The sequence below is a fragment of the Nyctereutes procyonoides genome, unplaced genomic scaffold (genome assembly GCF_905146905.1).
Source record: "Nyctereutes procyonoides isolate TBG_1078 unplaced genomic scaffold, NYPRO_anot_genome, whole genome shotgun sequence".
Classification (NCBI taxonomy): domain Eukaryota; kingdom Metazoa; phylum Chordata; class Mammalia; order Carnivora; family Canidae; genus Nyctereutes; species Nyctereutes procyonoides.
In genome coordinates, this window is record NW_026575051.1 from 3,435,014 (window position 1) to 3,457,685 (window position 22,672).

Sequence of the window (22,672 nt, forward strand, 5' to 3'; positions counted from 1 at the left end):
TGCAGGCCCCCGGAGCCCGCGCTCTGCTGGCCGGCCCTCTCCTAACGTCCTGCGGGCCGGGCCTGGGCGGCCTGGCTTAAAAATGGAGGGAGTCTTGGCCTCAGATGGGCCTTGTGAGGAGGCCGCAGTGGGGCCGATGCTGGCGGAAGGCCGGAGCTCCTCGCAGTCGGCCCAGCTCAGGCTCCAGATTCCTCGTGAAGGCCCAACACGGGCTTTTCCTGGGAGCCCACGCACCCCAGGCGGAGCAATGTGCACACACCATACAGACACAACACACACTGTACACACACAGCACACAGACACGAACGTACCACACCACACACACACCCCATACACACAGCACAGATATAAACGTACCACACACCACACACACCACACATATAACACATAGACAAACATGCTACACACCACATATACCACAGACACAGACCACATACCACATACACACCATACGCACACACTATACACACACCAAACATACAGCACACAGATACAAACATAGCACACACTATACAACACATACCACATACACACATCGCACATGCATATACCACACACACACCCACACACCCACACACCATACACACATGCCATACACACACACCACACACATATATCACATAGACACAAACATACTACACACCACATATGCCACACAGATACAAACATACCACACAGAATACACATACCACACGTGCATACACCACACACACACCATAGATACACCCATACCTCACACATATAACATATATCACGTAGACACAAACATATCACACAACATGCACATACCACATATACCATATGCACACACACCACACACATATATACCACACAAACATATCATACATACACACTTGTACATACATATATCACATACACACAAACACATTACGCACGTGCCAGACATGAACACAGCACATGCCAATACACACCACATGCCATATGCACACACACCCTACATACATACTACACACCACAGACACCACACACACATACACCACAGACACAAACACACCACACACCAGGCACACACACACACACACAATGGGGAGAAGCAGAGGCCACATGGTGGAAGGAGGCCTCAGTGAGGAGAAAAGCAAATTCTTGCAGCATTAGAATCAAGAGCCCAAGGCCCCAGGCCCTGCCCCCTAACCGCTCACAGGCTTCCCTCCACCCCAACGGCCCTGCCCCCACCCACAGCAGTCCCGCTCCATCCCTGGTCTTCCCCATCCCTGGTCTGCTGGGTCTGCCTTTTCTGAACATCTCCAAAGAGCTGGGCAAACCACCGCCTCTTTTAGCCTCCCCTCCTTCTTTTGATCCTGTAACAGGAACAAGGGAAAAGTAAAAATACTCTGAGTAAAAGGCGCCACCAGGAGCAGAGGCTGGGGGTGGGGCAGCAGGGGGAGCCAAGGCCATCCTTCCATACCCTTCCATACCCCACCGGGCAGCCTCCACCTTAGCGAAGAGGGGCCAGATGGGGGGAGGTTGAGTCCTCAGGCCACCCCCTCAATTCTAAAACAGCCAGGGAAGCTCACACTTCAGACGTTTGGGGGCTGGAGGTGGGGGGTAGGGGTGGGGAGTGGGGGGCCTCTTATTCTACCCTTCCCCCTCCTTCCCCACCTCTCTCCTCAACCTGTCTATTCCCTTCCCTTCCACCCCCTGTCAGATCTTTGGCTCCAGATAGGCAGGGAGGGACAAGGAGCAAAGGAAAGAGCACATGGTCATCTCCACACACAACAGCATCTTTCAGAACATCCTCCAGAGAGGGGATGTAAGGAGAGCCAAGGGGGGAGGGTGCAGTCTGCCCTCCTCCCCCTCCAGCCCAGGCACCCTACAATCTGAGGGCCTCTCTGATATCTGCAGGCCTGCAGGGAGAAACTCCCCAACCTGCCTTAGTGACCCTTCCAAGTCCCATGCTTCCTCACATCTAACCTAAATCCTTCCCTCCACAACCAGGGCTTGAGCCAGGAAGAACCACAAACCACTGAATGGAACGACAAGAGGCTCCAAAGAGAGCTACTGCGATGTTTACTAAACTCACTCAGCTTTTTATTCTCCCAAAGCTAGGGAAAGAGAATTCTCCCCAAACACCAAAGTAAGGGACAGAGTCAGAGGGAATGACCCTGCACTTGGCACCCAGAGCTGCTCAAGGAGGCTTTCAGCCCCTGCAAGGCCACTCAAGCTCTGGGCTCTTCCCCCTGCCCTGCCCCAGCACCCCCTCTCAACCTCTGCCTTCCTCAAGCCAGGCCTCCTCCCTCCCCTCAGCTTTTCCACATTTCCTCCCCAACTTCAGTCCTCTCCATTCACCTCTGTCTCTGTGGCCTGGCCCAGCCCAGGTGCTCAGCAAAGCTGGGCGTGGCGTCTGTTTTGAATCTCTGAGCTGTTTAGACACCTCATTGCCCACATCTCACAGTTCCACAGGAGGGGCTCTGCTCCCCAGCAGGAAACATGAGGGAGAACCGGGGCCCTTCTCCTCCTTCCCACACCACCCCAAGCCCACAGGTGCCCACGCAGACCTGAGACGCTGGACTGCAGGCCACCTCTGAGGCCCCCTCCCTCCTGCCCCCCTGGGGGCCCCACACTGGTCCAGCAGAGGTGCGCTATGCTGGACAGTCTCCTCCCAAATGGACATAGCCTAGACCCAAGGAACAAGCAAGAAGACGCTGCACCCCACAGCAACGAGGCCCATAGTTTGATCCCTACCCTTGTGATCCCTGGTCCATGGGGAAAGGGGATGGCTAATTAGCTCCCTCAACCTCAACAGCCCAACCCTCTCCCCACAGGGACCACAGCTTGAGGAGACCGTGTCATACTCCTCTTGCTATCTCTGCATCCCAGCCTGGCACATTGCCTGGCATCCCCCACCAGAGCTTGTGGAAGGGAATGAATGATGTGATGTGAGTGAAGAATTCTGGGCTCTTCCCACCCTCTCTCCCAGGTCATCAGTGTCAATATTAATAGAAACAGCAGCCCTGCTCCCAGACACTCCCCAGGGCCGTGGCAGGCCATGTTTGAAGAGCAAGGAGGAGGGCACAGTGGGGGTCCAGGCTCCGTGGATCTCATTCTTTTCCCATCCCCAAGAAGCTCCAGCCCATCAGCCTGTATCAGGAACCCTCCCAGGTACAGAAATCCCCAGATCTTGCTTCATAGGCCATCCTCTCCCTGTTTCACCAAAAGAGCCTGATTCCAAAGTGACTGGTTCGCTTGGCATGTGGTGGGCACTGCAGAAACGTGGAAGGAAAGAAGAAATGATAGAGGACAGGAGGGATGAGAAAGTAATTCCTCAGCTCAATGCCCATAGAAACTAGAGAAAATTTCAAATCGGCCATTGTGGTTCCTCCAATCTAGGATTCCCTCCAGCCTCCTCCCTGTGACTTTCACCCTTCAGGTAGCAACTGAGACCCTTCCTCCTCCAGGAAGCCTGCCCTGATGATCCTAGCTCTATTTCCTCCTTCTTGCACATTCACATCTCCCTCTCTCTCTCTTTCTGTGTGTGTGTGTGTGTGTGTGTGTGTGTGTGTGTGTGTGTGTGTTGTGTGTGTTATTTGGCAATGATGAGCCTGGAAGATTTTAAGGGCCTGTGTGGACCACACTCATCTCTGCATCTCCTGTGCCTAGCCCAAGGCTCAGAAACTCTCAATAAGCAACAACACACAGGCAGGTCTTTGCCCGGAGCCAGCAGGCAGCCAAGGTGATGCCCAGGGCAAGGTCTGAAGCAGCATTCTGAGTCTGCAGAGTAGAACTCTGACCTGGCACCAAATCCTTACACGTCCCTGGTGTGGTCAGGCATAGAATACACCCTTTCTGCCATAACCATTCAGTTATTGACCACCGTGTCGATCGAATATGTGCTGGCTCTGCTCTGGGCACTGGAAATGTGCTAGGAGTAACAGACACAGACAGCAGCACCCACCTCTTGGGGCCAACCTGGGGGGTGGCCCAGGAGATGCAATAAACATACTTACATAAAGATATGTGGCACTTCAGGGAGTCCAGAGGTTATGAAGAAACTAAGGCAGGTAAGGAGAGAGGTCAAGACCCTGGGGTCTGTTCAGAAAAAGATAATCAAGGCAGGCTTCTCTGAGGAGGTGGCATAGGAGAAAGCAACTAAAAACAGTAGAGGTGTGAGCCACGAAAGTGTCCCAGGTAGAGAGAAGCAAGGGAAAAGTCCCTGAGCTCATGTTTAGCATTGATTGTTCAAGGACTAGCAAGGAAGCTGGAGTACTCGGAGGGCAGTGGGAACGGGAGGGGGGAGAGGAGGTCAGAGAGGGCATCGAGTACAAGATCAGACAAGACCTGTGCTGATGGAGAAATGGGGGCCCACTGGAGGGCTCTGAGTGCAGTGACAGGCAAGGATTCATGGCAAGAGAAACCTGAGACTCAAAGAGATGCCACCTGCTAAGGCCACAGCAGCTCTGGTCAGCTGAAGGCGAAGCAAGCCCATCTCATCAGCCCAGAAAGGGCCCGACACTGACCTTCCCCCTCACCCGGAGGGGGAGCGCAAATCTCCTCCATTTGCCAGCCCCCACTTCCATGTAGACTTCCAGGCCTCTCCTTCCTACCCCAACTTGTCCTGCCTCCACCTACCACCACTGCCAACCCGCCCCCCTCCCAGTCTTCTGGCACAATCCAAGTGGGCATGCATCTTTGTTTGCAGCTGGTGCTACTGTGAGCTTCCCGACTAATACTGTTTCTTCCTCTCTCCTCCTTCTTCCTGTCCAAACACCTCCTAAACTCAGAGCTCCCCCTACTCCTGCACTGCCCCAGAAGGAGAGGGCCCACGGGCTTCACAAGTCAAAGCCCAGACTCTACCATCTTACACAGCCATAAGCACAACCAGTTGGGGTGACCCTCCCATCCCCAGGCCACACAGGAGCCAGGCACAGGGAAGGGGCAGTGCTACCTGTGAAGTAAATGGCTCACCAGAAAGTTAAGATCAAGTTCCCAATCTTTATTCCTAAAGATCAAAAATCACCCAGTGATTTTAGAAACAATAAAGGTGTAAGCCACAGCAATGACGGTATTTTCATTAGAAGTCACAGCCCCAACCAGAAAACAGGTCCAGGGGCCAGTTTCTGTCACCCTGAAGAGCAGAGAGGTGGGAAGGCTGAGGATAGGGGACAGGGCAGGACCCAACCTCCTGGTCCTGATTCAGGTGGTCCAGCCTGGGACTAGCAGCCAGCTGGCTCTCCTGGGACCCCCCTGCATTACAGCCAATGGGCAGCCAGTGCTTTCTCCAGAATGGGGAGGCTTAACCAGATACTACAGCTAGCTAGTCAGCGTGGCTCAGCCTGAAATGGCATGGGCTGTCATCATGGGCTGGCATTTCCCAATTACCACAGATAATATCTCCTTTAATTGAATGGGGTCCAGATAATGTCATTATGCACTGCATTCCCCGATTTATTTAATATACATGTGTACACATATATTTATGCCTCACTGCTGCCAACGACATTGCTAAAGGTGAGGTTGATAATAAAACATTTCGACGGGAGTCATCAGCTTTAATTTAAGGGGTGATTTTTACTATCCTTGTGGTGCTCATTTTTCCAAGGAGCCAAGAGAAACAACGGACAGGCTGGAAGAGGCTGGCTCAGGCCTGCGGGCTAGGAAGGTGGGCAGGGCTGTGGTGTAAGCTTGTCTTTTCCAAGCAAGTTCTGCTGCTACTCCTCCTTCTTAGGAGTGAGTTCAGGCAGGGAAAGGGGGAGGGGGGACAGGGGGGAGCAGAGGCAGAAGCCCCCCCCCCCCCAGCTTGACTGCAGGACTGGCAGGGAGGAGGAAGCTTGTCTGGAATGCAGAGCTATGTGGCTGGGGTAGCACTGAGAAGCAGCAGGGTGACACTGGGAGAAAGGCAGGGCAAGAAGACAAGGGAGGCCAGAGCCAGTCCACAGCCAGGAAAGAAGCAGAGTTCCCAGGAGCCAGGAAAAGACAGTCTGCACTCTGCAAGGGTCAAAGGCAGTGAAATCTCTAAATTAATTTTTGATAGTCCCCTGCTAACTGGGGCAGAGTTGACACGAAAACAAGCCCTCCTTGCTCTTTCCAGGAGTCAGCACCAGGCTAGGTGGGAGCAATGGAAAGCCAGTGTCCTTGGCCCCAGGCCAGCTACCCACCAAGGCAAGCCCCTAGGTCTCCTGCCTCGGGTCAGCCCAGCTAGCTGGCCACTCCTCTGCCAGCCCCAGCAAGCAGGACCAGAGCCCAGATGCCGGCTTCCCCCACGCCTTCTCCGGGTAGCAAAGGCAGCTTCCACTCTGCAGAAGTGAGATAACCTCCCAGCCAACAGCTAGCGGGCCCAGCTGCCCAGGCTGCCAGTGGGGCCTGCCCACTGCAAAGTTAGGTTCTCAGCCGGCCAAGCAGAGGAGGACAACGGGGTGGGCAGATGTCTTGGGGTGGGTGGTAATTAGGGGCTGCAAGCTCCAGACTTGTCTAGGGGAGAGGATGTCTGTTGGCTGTAATTATAAAGCTCAGAAACCCGTGGGTCCTGATCCCATCTTTTCCTGCCAGCTATCCCCCTGCAGCAGGGTGGGTTGAGGTGTGGCCCAGCATCCTGGAAGCTGGGCCAGGGGACCCCCCCATAGAGCTTTTCTGCTCCCTCCCCTTCCTGGTAGCAGGTAGCATGCTAGCTGCTCACTTACTGGCTGGCTCGCTCACTGATGCTCTCACCTACCTTGAGCTGCCTGTCTGCCACTGTGCCAGGCGCTCCTCTTGGGGACGTCACGCCTCTAACAGAATGAAGAGGCCCAGACGCAGGCTGGGGGAGGAGGGATGAGGGAGGAAGACAGGTGCGGCCTACACTAGGCCACTAAGGCCAAGAAAACAGCTCAACTCCTGACGTGCTCCCGCCCCCCCTTCCCCCTCTGCCAGCTCAGGACTCCTTCTCTGTGCCCTGCAGCCTGCCCTACCACCATCCCATACATCTCTCATTTACCACCAGTAGAGCATCCTTTTGGGTTGAGCATTGCCATCTCCTCTTTGGGCCTCTCGCAAATGCAAACATCCCAGGGAAAGGTAGCCCTTGCACTGACTGCTGCCTGGCGGGGGGGAGGCGGGTAATAACTTTTTGGTATTTTTGTCTCTGAGAGGTTGAAGGCATTGACAGGTGAGGGAAAGTTTATGGCTAACAGACAGAGGTTGGAGGAAGGGGAAGACAGTGGTCATCCAATACCTAAGTGGGCAGGCATGCTCATCCAAGGCTAAGCAGAGTCTCAAGGGTACCAACCCCAAAGGCCCCCAACCCCATGTCAGGGACAGGACTCTGAGTAAGGGCCAAAGAGGCCCTCCAGTGGTCCTCTGTGGGGCCCAGGGAAAGGGACAGAGCTCTGAGCGCCCGCTGCACTGCAGACAGGTCCTCTTCAGGGGCCCTCACCACTAGCTCCCAGAGCCTGCCCAGGAGAGGGGACCACACCCAAGAGCCCCCAGACACACCTGTGGGAACTCTCTCTGCCACCTCAGGAAAGGTCACCCCGAAAGGCTCCCTAGGGTCCTCACCTCTTGACTGAAGTGCTCCCACCACCCAGGCACTGGCTTCTGAAGAGTTCAACCAGCAGACGCAGAAACCCAGGCCCACATCCCAAGTGGATCTCAGAGGGGAAAGTGGGGCAGACCCAGCGCGCACCCTGGGGGAGTAGGGAGATGGAATTTAGAACATTCTTTATTTCCACCATGAGCTGGCCCCAGGGACGTGAGGCTGAGTAGCAGGCTGTGGGAAGGGGGTGTCCAGCGTGGAGACTCTAGAGCACTGGCCCCGCCGCCTACCCTGAGGCCCCACAGTGGCCCAGAATGGAGGACGATGACGGGAACACACACACACACACACACACCCTCCCCCATCACCGAGAGCTTTCCGACAGACGACAGAGGGTCAGACAGACTAACCACGGCTCCCACTGACACGTGGATTCGGGCACCACTAGGCAAGCCCAGCTCAGTCCGCAAAGCGGCTCTCCCGCACGCAGGGGCAGGCACGGCGCCGAGAGAGGGTAAGGAAGCGCGGAGCCTCCTCCAAAACGGACTTAACTCTAAGGAGGGGGTGTCACTCGTGGCCCGGGGGCAGGGGGCGCTCGTACGCTGGGCCTCAGGACTCCCCGCCGCCGCCACTGCCGCCCCAATTCTGCACAAACAGCTTCAGACCGCCCCGGTGCGGGGGCGCCTCTCCCAGGCCGGGCCTCCACCTCGCAGCCCCGCCCCCGCGGGGGAGGGGGCGCCGCCAGTTCCCGGGCGCCGGGGAAGCCCGACCCCGGAGGGGACCCCCCAGCACACACACGCGCGCGCACACACAGACACGCGCGCGCACGCACGGCCTGGCCCCCCGCCCGGCGGCCCCACAGAGCCTCGGGTTCACCAGGGTCCCGGAGAGGGTCGGTGCAGAGTATCGGAGGAGCCCCTGACCCTGAAGTCCCGGGGCCGCGGGGAGCCCCCAGGCCCTGGGGCGCAGTCCCAACCCGCAGCGGCCGCGAGCCAGCGGGTGCCGGGCTCGGCCAGCGGCGGAGGTGCCGCTGGGGCGACCAGGGTAGCGGGACGCGGTGCGAGGGAAAGGAGCCGAGGCGCGCGAGGCTGGCGCTGCCCGCGCTGCCGCCGGGGGACCGCGGGGAACGGGTGCAGATGACGCCCCGCGCCCCCGCCTGCCCGCCCCTCCGCAGAGGGGGCGCGCTAATGCCCCCGCCCCCACCTGAGAGCTGCCACGACCCCCATTCGGCAGAACCTGACCTAAGCCCCACTACACAGAGACACTTTCCCCCAGGCCCGGAAAATAAATAAATAATAAATAAATAAATAATAAATAAATAAGCAAGCCGCTGCCCCGTTCCCTCCCTCGCGGGCGTTCGGAGAGCCTGCCCTAGCCCCGAAGGGGGCCCCTCCAGCCTGGGTCCCGCGCCCTCCGGCCCCGAGGGCTCCGGTCCGCCGGCCCTCCTCCGGGCAGCCCGAGCGCGGGCGCTCTCAGAGGCCGCCTCCCCGAACCCCGAGTCCCCGCCGCAGCCCACGCCCCAGAGGCCGGAGGGCACGGTCCCCTCCGCCGGTTCCCCGCGGGCCACAACTCACCGCGCGCCGCCGAGGTCTGAGCCGCGGCGAGGGGTCGGTTGCGCTCCCGCCTGCCCGGGGGCGCAGAGAGGCGGCGGCGGCGGCGGCGGCGGCGGCGGCTGGCTGCTCGCGCTGCCCAGAGCCCGGGCCGCGGCGGACAGCGCTGACGCTGCGGACCGAGCCGGGCGCGAGCCGCCCGGAGTCCCGGACGCAGCGGGGATGAGCCGGCGGCCGCCCGGCCGGAGCCGCCTCCAAGCGCGCGGCGTTCTGCTGCTGCTCCGGCAAGAGCAAGGGAGCGGCGGCCAGCCCTGCTCCGGCCCCGCGGAGCCCGGCGTCCAAGCCGAAGGGAGCGGGCGAGGCGGCTCCGGGCAGCAGGGTCCGGCCGGGGCTCCGGGCGGCGGAGTGCAGCGGCAGCCGACCTGCGAGCGCAGCCGGCCGAGATGGGGGCGCCCGGCGGCGCCGCGGCAGCGGCAGCGGCAGCGGCAGCGGCAGCGGCGGCCGCGGCGGCAGCAGCAAGAAAAAATGAGAGCGAGCGAGAGAGCGCGCTGGAGAGCGAGCGAGAGACGGGGAGAGCGCGGAAGACGCGCAGACGGGAGGCTGCGGGAGGGGGCGGGGGCGGGGGCGCCGGAGCACGAGGGGGCGAGGGGACCGCAGCCGCTCAGCCCCCGCGCCCGCCGCCGCCGCCGCCGCCGCCGCCGCCGCCCTCGAGGAGGCGCGAGCCGGGCCCGGCAAGTTTGCGCTGCGAGTGCGGACCGAGCGCGCGGCGCCTCCGCCGGCCTTTTAAAGAGAGAGCACCTGGGCGCCCGCCCCGACCCCGCACCTCCACCGCCGGAAGGCCGGGCGGGCCAAGCGCCCCTCCGCCTCGCCACACCCGCCCCGCGGTTTCCCCCTCCCGCCACGCCCCAGCGGCGCCCTCCCCTGGGAGCCCCCTTCCTTGCCCCGCCCCGCCCCCGCGGGTCAGCCCGGCGACCCGAGGACGCGTGGGGGGGACCCTCCTGACTCCAACGGTCGAGGGTCAGCGAACACAGCCTCCGACACACACCCGGAGAAGTACAGCAAAGCACAGCGATGCAAAGGGGTTGCGCTCCTCCCCACCCCTGTGCGTCACGAGAACTCCCACCCGCAGGGCCTCTTCTCACACATCCGCATGCACGTGGCGTGTGCCCCCATGTGGCATGTTCATTTGCACGCCCCACCGCTCCTGGTTGGAGCATACCACGGAGGGGGGGAAACTGAGGCCCAGAGAGGCAATTCCACCTGTCCTTAGTCTCAGCCTGTTGGGGGGAGGCTTTCCTCTGAGGCCCCCCTCCTCCCCAGAACCCCACTAGGCCAGGGGAACCTCCAAGCCCTGGTCCACAGGCAGCAGGTCTCCCATCAACCTTGGTTTGCAAAGTGTAACAGGTGGCCTGGCCGCCAGGCTAACACAAGCCAGGGAAAGAATCCCTGTTGGGGAGAAGCTGGAGCCCCAGCTCTCTTCCTTCCCTGGGGGGTGCTGTGAAAAATCCCAGGAGAGGGCGGGCCTTACAGCCAGGCAGAGGAAGAAGAGAGGGAGGGAGCCATGCAGCCCTCTTAGGATTGCAAGAGCATCTCGTCCCAGACTGCAGAAGTGGCTTCAATTAGAGCTGTGACGTGTGACTGTCCTTGTCCGGGGAGGGTGCTCAGCACAGTGCCAGGGAGCTGGGGGGAGAATGGCTGGCAATGGCCTCCCTCCCCCTCGGTCCCTCAGTGCTCCTGGCTGATCTGCAGGGTGCCACCGTGGGCTTAAATGTGCCTCTGCCCATGGGGTGGGGGGCCTCAGCCCCCCCTTACAGCCCCTCCCCTAATTTCCATAGATAGCACCCTTATAGGTCAAGGGAATGTCTGGGGAGTCTGGGGACAGCAGAAATGACCCTCCCCCCTACTCAACTGATCTTTCTCCCTCCATGCCTCATATCCACCACCCCTGCCCCTTCCCAGAGACCCACCCGGGCACCCCCAACTGGTCCAGAATTCCAGACTATGCCAGGCTGGGACCGCAACTGGTTTACCATGGTTCATCCGGTGCTTGGCACTATGCCTGGCCCATAGTGTGAACTCAATGAATGTTTGGTGAAAGAATAAATGTTGGCAAAGCATGAACTCTCTTTGCTGACACATTAATGGCCCCAAATACATGTCTCGTTTATCCAGTCAGACCAAAGTCTCTGATGGAAGGACCTAGAGCATGAATTCATTCATACCTTTTGAAATGCAATCAACACTGGAGGAGATCCTATTCCATTCCCAGTCCTGGGAATCCACGAATGACTGAACACTATCCTGCCCTTGAGGAGCGCACCCCATGGCCATGCACACCTCAGCCTGGAGCATTTTACAGAGATGTAAGCTAAGGCCACGAAAGCTCCTGCCATCCATTGGCTCTACGCAGCCTCATGTGCACAGCTCTGGGCTTGCAGGACACTCCAGTCACTCCTGAAGAGGCCTGCTCCCTGGGAACAGCCTGCCTGGGTCCCCCTGCTCAGGGTCCCTCAGTTTCCCTAACCGGTATGTAGAACAAGGACCACGATGCTGACCTCAGAGAAGCTGCTGGTGGGCAAGAAGCCACCGTTCAGGGAATGCTGGGAGGCTCCAATCAACTTGCCTTGGGCTTGGCAAGTGACTCGTCCTATCTTGAGACTGCATCTGACTAAAGGGGGGGGGGTCCTTCATCTAATTCATGGAAAGTTACCCTAAGAGCTGGCGGTACCTGGGTCCTACTGGCCAGGCCGTCGTGAGAAAGGAATGAGATAATGTGTGCAGAGCGCCCAGTCCTGTGTTCAGGTGCCAGCAAGTGGGAGCCACATTTTTAACACGGGGTATCGTCCTCAATATCCTTGTATTGAATTAATTGATAAATCAGTTCATTAATCAATAAAGCTGAAAATACATGGGCCATGGTTTATGGAGAAGGCAAACTAACACAGCCTTTTTTGCCATCCCCTGCCCTGGGTGTTGCCTTCACTCTGACCATAATTATCTCACCCCCGCCCCCCACCAGCTGTGTCGCAGAAGGCTGGGCAGGCTCTATTTTTCAGGGGTTAAAAAAAGAAACGCTGTTGGCTGGCAGATAGCTGAGAGTGTGCACTTGTCCAGTTTGAAGATGCCCAGCCTGAAGCCTCGTTCTGGGCAGCCGTCCCCGGCCACTCCGGGGCCTCCGTCCCCTCCACCCCCCCAGAGCACTCAGACCCCCACTCTCACTGGTGAGCCCCAGCTTGGTCTAGCTGGGCCACCCTCCTTCTCCTACCTGCTGGCTTTGGCTGACCTGACTTGTCATGGAGACAGACATACACACATAGAGACACATTCAGATATACAGACACACACATATATATATATACAAACAGCCACACACCCACGGAGACCCTCAGACCCAGACCCACATGGAAACACACATATATACAGACAGGCACACACCCTCAGAGACCCTCAGACACACACACACAGGTACACACACATATATACAGATATTCAAATAGGCATACACCTGCGGAGACCCTCAGACACACATAAACACACACGCGCACACACAGATACACGCATACACCTCAAGGAACTTCAGTTGGTGTCCCTGACCTGGGCATGATGTGGAAACAAGGGAGATACAGCGCCACCTCTATAGGGGAAGAGTGATCAGAAGTGACCTCAAGGGGTCAGGGAACAAGGGTCCTGGTGCCCAGGGCCAGGTGGGACACAAAGGCCTGAATTCCCAGATGCCCCGTTCAGCAAGCTGTACCCTGACTGTTAGGGGCTGAGGTGGGGGGAGAGGGCCCAGGACTGGAAGCAAGAGGCTAGGTCCTCGGTGTAAGACTGTGTGACCTGGGGGAGGTTGCCCAGCCTCTCTGAGCATTGGTTTCCTTACCAGTGAGATGAGGGGCCGGGCTGGTGTTTCTCTAAGCATGCTGGGATTCAGGGTTGCGTCTCACTCGGAAATCTTTTTAAAAGGCTGACCTGCTTGACATGAGGGGGGGTGGGGGGGGCGGTATTGGGGGAGTGAGCACGCTGGTTGTTCTAATCCACCAATCCCATGGGCACAGACTTCCCCAGAGAAAAGGAGACACCATCTCAGCATTGGGAGTAGGGGCTTGGTGAGGAGGAGAAAAAGAGACAGGTAGTCCTAGAGAAAATAATAATACTCCTGTGCTTCATGTCGTTGTGACCTGGAAATTCTTCCCGAAGTCTGACCTAACTCCCTTATGCTGCAGCAGAGACTTCCTTTGGGCTCTGATTCTGACCTCCCTGTTATGGGGGAAAAACTTCCCTGCCCCTTCCCACCCACTGTGTTGGCAACTCACATCCAAGTTACTCCTCTGACTTCCTCATTTCAAAGGATGCCAAATAGGAAAGGGTGATTGATTGCCTTTGAAAATCGTGAAGTTTAGAATTTGTTGAAATAAATCAGAGTGGACTTGAAAGTGGCCAGGGCCAGAGGAGAGCCTGGCAGGCCTAGAACACCTAATAAATGGTTCCTTGTCCAGTTGACCTGACCACCGTCTCAACCTCCACGTCTGATGGGCTTCAATTTTGGTTTCCCCTAAACCAGGTCATTAGATGAAAATGCCTCTGATGGAGGAGTTCCTTTAAACAATAACTGTCCCCCAGCAGGACATTTCCAGGGTGAAGAGCTAACTGCTAGGGAAGGCAGTGGTTCCAGGCTCTCTGAGACGGGCCTAAATTACTCTGCTGGCACTTGGCTGAGAGCAGGTGTCAGAGGCGGGACCCTAGGGTTAAGAATCCTGAGGCCAATCAGTCCTCTTCTGCCTCCTGGGGTCACACCAGCCCCTCTCCTTTGCCCCACGGAGATACTGAGTCTCAGGGGCATGGGCATGGGGACTCTGAAATTCCCCCACCCAGGACAAGGTGTGAGCGACCCCCTCCTGACACTGCCGAGGGTTAGCAGAAGAGGGACCTGAGGATCTACTCTTCCCTTAGGCCAGTGTGGGTCCAACCTCCAGGACATTCCACTTCAATGAGCTCTGGGACTTTCTTAGGAGTCGTGAACTGGCTAAAGCTATGATCCCCTTTTCACAATTCCAAAGTCCAGAATGCTCTGAAAGCCACAAGTTGGTCCATAAGTATTCCACAAACTCCTCTGGCTGCAAAAGCTGATGTGAGAGCGAGTCATTGCCACGTCTGGTTCCCTTGGTGGGAGATCACTCTGCTTCACCGCAGGCATAGGAGCCAGCATATTCCTTTGGGGAATACTGCTCCAAGGCCTCCTGGGGTATTGTACAACAGATAATATTTGTGCCATATTTTCTTCTAAATTCCAAAAAAATCTAACTGAGGTTTCTGACAAGGGTCTGCTCCCCTGGAATGATCCAATTGGGACCAAGGACTCTCCAGGTTACACAGCATGGTCACACCTAGGCCCTCCCACCTGCCACCTGCCTTGTGAAGGGAGAGAGGGGACCCAACAGAATAGAGAGCAAAAAAGAGCAAATTCTGAATACAGCTCTGCTAAACCCAAGTGCATGGGACCAGAGGCAAAAGCCAGACGAGATATGCAAGGATTCAGGGGACATTCAGCAGCATCTTGCTGGACAGAGGTTAACAGAGGCTGCAGGAGCACCCCACAAGAACGGGGGTACAGGTAAGATGCTGGGGGACCCTCCCTGCCTGTGTGGTGATGAAGCCAGCTGGGAAGGAGAGGAAGTTCATCTGGTGGGTGGGCAGGGGAAGCGTGGTGGGTGGGGCGGATGGAAGGAGAGAAATGGTCTAAGGTCAATTTTAGCTGCTTCCCTCTGCCCCTCAGCTCTGAGGCCTGAAAGATGATGCTTCCCCTTCCCTTCCTCAGCCTCACTTTCCCCCACCTTTAGGGCAAAAGAGGGAGGAGAGGAGAAAGGTAAAGGAGGGGAAGCATCCGTGCTGTCTCAAGCTCAAGGGTGGCCAGGAAGGGAGGTCAGGGACTAGTGTCACTTAGACTCTGACAGAGGAGCTGAGAGACTCTGGCCCCATACACAGGGCAGTGGGGCGCATGGCCCAACTGGACTTTGCATCCTCCACAGCTGAGCCAGTGCAGAGCATGCAGTAGGTGCATGTTCGCTTGTTAAACAGATGAAGGGCTGACACCACCACCACCACCACCCCACCCCACCCCGGTCCCTAAGCATCCTCCTTCTCCTCCCTAGTTTCCACTTTCACCTCCTCCTCCTCTCTCCAGCAACCCTCCCTCTCTTTTTTTCTTAAGACTCAGGATTTTCCAGCCTCTTTGCCACATTGCAATTTAAAACTACTTATCATCCCTCTCTCTCCACATGTCCGGGGGCTGTCAGCTGCAAGCCAAATGTCATTAGGATGGATGTCACAGGCCGGGATGTCAAAATACAATTAACATTTAAAAACCCCTCCCGCCTGCCAGGCCTTGTGGCCAGCCTGCTCCTTGGGCTGAGTGGCAGGGCTCTGGGTGCCAGGGGGAGCAGCCAGGTGACAGGCACAGGAGGGGACACAGTCCAGCTGGCCATGGTGGGAGGGGGACAGGCCCAGGCTGGAAAAGGCATGTGTTCTCTCGGCTGCACCCCACCCACAGGGCCTTTTTCCAGGTCTGCCCCCCAACACATCTCTCCAGTCTCAATCACACACTCCATGGGCAGCCCAGGGGCAGACAGACCCCAGCACCGCTGCTCTAATCCAGTCCCATGCCACTCCCCTACTTGGAGCTTCAGTGTCCCTCCTGCCAAATGTGGATTGTGATGCTGCTGGGGCTCTGTGAGGCACTGCGATTAGAGCCTTAGGTTGTCCTCCAAATGGGCCCCAGGCCCTTGGGAAGAGGCACAGGCCACACAGCCTGGCCGACCGATTGACAGCTGGGCTAGAAATTGCCAGCAAGCCCCTTTGTCAATCCCTGCTGCCCCCCCAACACACGCCAGCCTTGGTCCTCCTTAGGAACCCCCCAGACAGTGCTAGAAGGGAGCCCCAGCATTTGCTCCCTCTGAAGGGGGACCCAGACAGCTAACAGGACAGAAAGCTGGAAATGACCCCCAAGACCTCCCACTATCAGAGCCTCGGATGTATCTCTCTGCATTCGTGCTGTCTCCAAGATTCTTGTCCTCACTGCTGAGGTCTCTAACTCAGCCCTGGAGCCAGCGCCAGGGAGGTGGAGCTGACCCGGAAAGCGTCCACTGTCCCATGGGGGGGGGGGGCAGTCATAGTCAGATCACAGGGCTGGGGTCACAACCCCACGGCCTCTCCTCACCCCACACCCTCAGTTATCCTAGAAATCTGAGCCACATGCAGGATCCGATTCCTTGCTAAGGCAGCCGCATTCCTGCAAACACCCTTTGCCCTCCTCCTTCACCCATTTTCTCTTGCCTCTTGAACCTGCCTCACAAAGACCAACCCATCACACAGGACTCCCCCCCTCCAAGAGGACAAAGCAGTGCTGGGAATGAAAAGCCCACACCCATCAGCTCCTCCCTTCGTGGGCTGCATTTTAATGGCATTTGATTGGATTGGATGCGCTTTTAATTCCCTCCTGGGACATCAGAAGGAGGGTAGAAAGAATCTTTAATTCATCAAACTGAAATATTAATAGAACTCCAACCAGCTGGAGTGGGGTGTGAGACCCCCCACAACTGAAGACTCGAGGATTGCGCAGGAGCAAGGTGGGAGATGGCTAGGTGGGAAGGAGGGGCCTCTCAGCTGGGCTGGGCGCGGGAATGGGAGACCCAGGGCTCCCAGCCCTCCCAACCCTCCCACCCCATGCACGAAGTCCCACCCAAACATCCCCTCACCTGGGCCTCCCCTAGCCCTCACCGCCTCAGGGGCCTTTACCACCCCTTTGGGCCTGTACACCTGAGCAACTGAGGCGCAGAAAAGGGGAGCCACCAGGCCAGTGCTTCACGTCAGCTTCACCACAGAATTCAGCCTGACCTCTGGACCCAAGGCGTCCCTGGCCCCAGTCCCTGGGGGTCACAGGAGGAGTGGGCACCCCGACGCATTGGCTTGGTCCCACCAAGCGTTCCCCACCTGCTGGCAGAGCCTAACTCACCTCTCCAGGGGCAAAGGCTTTTCCCACACACTGCAGAGGTGGGGGCTGACGGCAGACCCTCTCCCAAGAGTAGGGGGAGCTTCAGAGGTGCAAAAGTAGAAGCAGGGGCATGAAAGACACCCTCTGTTTCTGGCAGGCGGGCATCAGGGTGTAAACTGACACCGGCTGACCTTGGGGCGGCTCCGATTAAGGAACTCTGTGGTTAAAGGCCAGGCTCTTCTTCCGCCTGAGCCTAATACACCTGCTCTCAGCCCCAGCCACGACACTCACTGTGTCACTGTGGGGCCACAGGAGGTCACTTGACCTCTCCAGCCTCAGTCTCCTCACTAATAAAGAGGGGCTGACACAGCTCCCTTTGCAAGGTTGCTCTGATGACCGGCCCCAGAGATAGTAGAGCTGCTGGCACCAGGCCTCCCGCTGCTCCTCCCTCCCCTGCAGCCTCCAGCCCAAGTGGGACCCTGGGCCCTCCTTCTCCGTCTCACCTACATGGTGGATCACCTTCTCTTCTCCACCCGAGACACCAACAACCCCCCACCCCGGGCCGCCCACCTCCAAGCCCCAGCTTAACCACTACCCCAGTGGAGAATTCCCGAGCTTTCAGTCCAGTGGTCTACATCCCCCATGGGGAAGGATCATCTCTTGCCCCTCTACTTCCTGTGCCTGGTGGGTGTACAGCCTGTGAGCACCAGGGTCCTGAATAGACAGGTGCATGGACACACAGACAAACGGTTAGATGGACAGATGGTCCTGACCTCCACCACCAACCCCGTCCCAAAGTTCAGAATTCAGGAAGCCAGTGGGAAACGGACAGAAGGAAAACCAGGAGCGCAGGGCTGGTGGCCCCGCTCCTCTGCCGGCTCCTGCAGGAAGGGGTGCGCCCCAGCCTCCTCGGGCAGGGCCCATTCAGCCCCCTTCCACCCCAGAATTTCAGGGAGACCACATCTCAGGGCGCTCCAGATCGGGAAGGGGCGCGAAGAGCCTCCCCTTCGGAGAGCGGCGCCGCGGGCCTTCCCTCCCCTCTCCCAGGCCCGGCCCGGAGCCCCAGTCGCCGCGAAGGCGCCCCAGTGCGGACAGCAGCGCCTCCCGGTGGCCGAGCGCCCTCACTGCAGCGCCGGCCCGGCCCCCGGCGGGTCTGCGGGACCTGGGCTGGACCGAGGCCCCGGCTGCGCGGCGCGGCGCGCTGGGCGCCTCCTCCCTCCGACGCCCGGTGCGACGCCCCGATGGAGAGGCCTGTTTTTCACCTGAACAGATTCCCGGACAAGGCAGCGGGGGCGGCGAGGGGTCTATTTCAAGGCTGCTTCCCAGCTGGGCCGCCGCCCCCTCGGATTCGTGCGCAGCCCAGCTCACCTGCTCTGACGGCAGGGAGGGAGGGGGCCTCTTCCGACGCCCCGCCAAGTCCAGGGGGAGCCGGGCCGACCCGGGGCAGGAGGCGGTAGGTGAGGGGATGTCCTGGATTCCTAGGTGGGCAGAAGGCAGTGTAAAGGGCGGGGCGGAGTGCGATGAGGAGGCATGAAAGGGGAGCGAGGGGGGCGTCAGCCCCAGGAGGTTGCATACTCCAGCCTCCCAAACCAGCCTCACCTCTCTCTCTGCCCAAAGTCAACATTTGCTGCACTCCCACTATGTGCCAGGCCCGTGGTTGGCAGCCTTACTGACCACTGGAGTCACCTGGGAGCTTTTAAAACTCTCAATGTGGGCAGCCCCGGTGGCTCAGCGGCTTAGCGATGCCTTCGGCCCAGGGCATGATCCTGGAATCCTGGGATCGAGTCCCACATCAGGCTCCCTGCGTGGAGCCTGCTTCTCCCTCTGCCTGTGTCTCTGCCTCTGTGTGTGTGTGTGTCTCTGCCTCTCTCTGTGTCTCTCATGAATAAATAAATAAAGTCTTTAAAAAAAAATAAAACTCTCAATGTCCAGGCACATCCCAGACCAATTAAATCAGCCCCTGTGTGGTCATCTCAGGTGATGCACAGTCCAAACATGTCTACGGCCTCAGTGTCAGGCATCACCGATAGCATTGACAAGCTCTGTCGGGGGTAGCCGGTTATCTTCACCACGGTCCTGAAAGGCACTTGGAGTGGTCCCCATCCCCGCAGAGCTTAACAGAGAGCTGGTATGGAACCCCCTGTGTCATGCCTGTGCCAATACCCAGGTCCTCCCAGGGGCCCCGAGGACTGCATTCTGAGGGGACAGACTGGAGATCAGGGCAGGTGAGCACTCTTGGAAAAGAGCTCTTTCCAAATTTGGAAGTGGAAACAGCAAAGGGCCCAAGGGTGGAGAGGTGCATGTGTTTCACCCATGAGGGCCCATGGAGCTCCAGGGCTCTGAGCCACAGCTCTGCTTGTTAGACAAAGGGAGTGGTTCCAGGGGCACTGGATGAATCCTCAAAATAGATGCCAAGTCTACTCAACAGCGTGGGTGAAACCCACTGTCATAATATTGAGCAGAAAGAAGCCAGACCCAAGTATACATACTGTGTGATTCCATTCATGCTAAGTATAAAAACAGAATAAATAACCTATGGTGAGAGAAGTCAGAGTACTGGTAATCTTTGAGGGGGTAGTGATCGAAAGGGGCATGAGGGGACTTCTGGGGACTTCTAGGTTCTCTCCTTCGTCTGGATGTTAATGGCACGGGTGTGTTCACTCTGTGAAAGTGTGTTTTACTTCAGTAAAAGTTTAAAAAAATACACAGAATTATGAAGCTGCCCGGTTCCCAGAAATGCCCCCTGGGCCTCAGGATCACTTAAAATCAGGGCTCCAGAGCTCCTCCACCTCTCTCCCCAGCTCCCATCTGCCTCTCCCTGCAACCCAGCTCCATCCAGGGTGGCCGGAAACTTGGTGTCAAAGCTAGGATTCTTTGGTTGCCAGCAATAGGACAACTCTGGCCAACTTAAACAAAAATAAAATAATGGGGACTGACTTGATAACTCATGTGTAACTTGCCAGTGGTCACTGCCAGTTCTGTAAAAGTACCCAGGCTGGGTTTCAGGCCGCCTTAGGATAACAACAGCAGCCTAAATCCAGATCCCTGCACATATCCCCCCAAAGCCATGCAGAAGAACAAGGAGAGTGATAAAGGCACCCAGGCCCCCTACCCTCAGCATTACCAGGAATCAGAGTGCTGCGAACTTCAGTCTATAGCTAAGTACAGAAAGAAAGCAGCAGAGCAAGCCCTGGACCCCACCAAGTAGAGAAGGTCAAGTGGAGACTCCGTGCAAAAGAAAAAGAAGGCAGCAAGAGCCTGGATGGGGATGCAAATAAAATGATCCTGAGAGAGAGTGAACCCTGCCCTGATGGGAAAATACTGCGAAGAGGTCTGATGCCCAGTAGATCAGAGCGCTGGCTGCTGCCAGAATTGAAAGCAAGGTGTTTTGGGGGCACCCAGCTGGCTCAGTCGGAGGAGCATGAGACTCTTGATCTCAGGGTTGTGAGTTTGAGCCCCACGTTGGGTATAGAGATTACTTAAAAATAAAATCTTTTTTAAGGAAGGAAGGTGTTTTTTTTTTTTTAATGTGTGCAGCTGGAGTAGCTGTCTTAAAAAGGCACCAGTTCTGGGTGACAGGGACGACTGGGGAGGGTGGTGGCTCTGGGAGGCTTCCTGGTGAACAGAGGGAAACACATAAACTGGCGGTGAAGTAAGGGATTAAGTTTACAGAAACGAGAAGATCCAGTAAATTAAAGGCATCAGTCTCCCCACCCCCAAAAAGGTGTCATCGGTTTGCCCAAAATGTCACTTCACTCTTGCAACAGAAGACAGTGCTCCTGAACTAAGAAACAAAGTAAGTCACCCAAACTTCTCACCTGATCTGCCAATGCCTAGTATTGCTGGTCAAAATAAACAGAAGTGGGACGCCTGGGTGGCTCAGCCATTGAGCATTTGCCTTTGATCAGGGTGTGATCCTGCAGTCCTGGGATCAGGTCTCACATCGGGCTCCTGCAGGGATCCTGCTTCTCCCTCTGCCTGTGTCTCTGCCTCTCTCTCTGTGTGTGTCTCTCATGAATAAATAAATAAATAAATAAAATCTTTTTAAAAAACAACAAACAAAACAAACAAAATAAACAGAAGCTACCTCTGGAAGAACAGAGAAAAGAAGACGTCTATACAAATCCACTCTGTAAAAAAAAAAAAAAATGAGAATCAAAACATTTCAGCTGAAACTTCTACTTATAAAATAGATAAGTCACGGAGATGAAAAGTACAGCAGAAGGAATACAGCCAGTGCTACAGGAGTAATGTTGTGTGGTGACAGATGGTGACTACACTTACCATGGTGAGCATTGAGGAATGTGTAGAATTGTCACATCACTGTCATACACCTAACACTAGTAGAACATTTTGTGTCAACTATACTTCAATAACTTTTAAAGTTTATTTACTTATTTTAGTAATCTCTACAACCAACATGGGGCTCAAACTCATGACCCTGAGATCAAGAGTCGCACACTCCATCGACGAAGCCAACCAGGTGCCCCTGCATAATTTTTTTTTTTTAAAAAGAAAAATATTTCATCTGATGAGAAGTCTCCTCCAGAAAAATAACACCAGGCAGAGGACAATTCTGACACAACATCTCAACCTGGACTAAATATTCTTTTTTTTTTTTTTTAAAAAAAAAGAATTTTATTTATTTATTCATGAGAGAGGCAGAGACACAGGCAGAGGGAGAAACAGGCTCCCTGCAGGAGCCCGATGTGGGACTCGGTCCCAGGACCCTGGGATCACGACCTCAGCTTAAGGCCTATGCTCAGCCACTGAACCACCCAGGTAACCCTGGACTAAATATTCTTAAACAACCATTTGCTGAGATGAAAGACATTTTTTAAAAGATTTTATTTATTTATTTATTTGAGAGAGAGAGAGAGAGAGAGAGAGAGAGAGCACCAGCAGGGGGAGCAGCAGGCAGAGGGGGAGAGGAGCAGGGAGCGGGACGCAAGGCTCCATCCCAGAACCTGGGATCATGACCTAAGCCCAAGACAGATGCTCAACCAACTGAGCTACCCAGACACCCCAAAAAACACTTTAAATCAGAAATTTTGGAACATCCAGCAGAAATGGGCCAAAAAATTAGAAGCAGAAATAAGAGTTAACAAAAATCAAGAAAGTGAAAAAAGAAAGTTGAAGTCTTCTCAGAAGTGATGATTAAAAGGCAAGATACTTAAGAGAAATTAAATTGAACTGAAAATATAATAAGAGGCATTCATATCAAAGAAGGAATTAAAAGAACCAAGAAAACAAAAGTAAAATCAATAACAATGTAGGGGCACCTGGGTGGCTCCATCAGTTGAGCGTCTGACTTCTGATCTTGGCTCAGGCCATGATCTCAGGGTGATGGGTCGAGTCCCACATTGGGCTCTGTACTCAGCACAGTCGGCTTAGGATTCTCTGTCTCCCTCTCCCTCTGCCCCTCCACCCCTTAAATAAGTAGATGAAGCTTTAAAAAATCAATAACAAAGTTAAAAAAACAAGTATCAGAGAGAAAGAGATGGCTGAAGAAGATATACAAAGAGGGATCCCTGGGTGAGGCAGCGGTTTGGCGCCTGCCTTTGGCCCAGGGCGCGATCCTGGAGACCTGGGATCGAATCCCACATTGGGCTCCCGATGCATGGAGCCTGCTTCTCCCTCTGCCTGTGTCTCTGCCTCTCTCTCTCTCTT

General features: G+C 56.3%; 1 protein-coding gene across 3 annotated transcripts in view; it reads right to left on the reverse strand.

Annotated features, from left to right (window-relative positions):
* Positions 1 to 22,672, reverse strand: part of GRM4 (glutamate metabotropic receptor 4) — a 171,905-nt gene that overhangs the window by 106,637 nt on the left and 42,596 nt on the right. The window contains exon 1 of one of the 3 annotated variants that reach the window (XM_055329526.1): positions 7,489 to 7,617. The exons of the other annotated variants lie outside the window; for them this stretch is intronic. The gene's annotated coding sequence lies outside the window, so the exon portion shown is untranslated. Of the gene's footprint in view, positions 1 to 7,488; positions 7,618 to 22,672 lie in introns of those variants that run through there. 3 annotated transcript variants of the gene reach the window in all.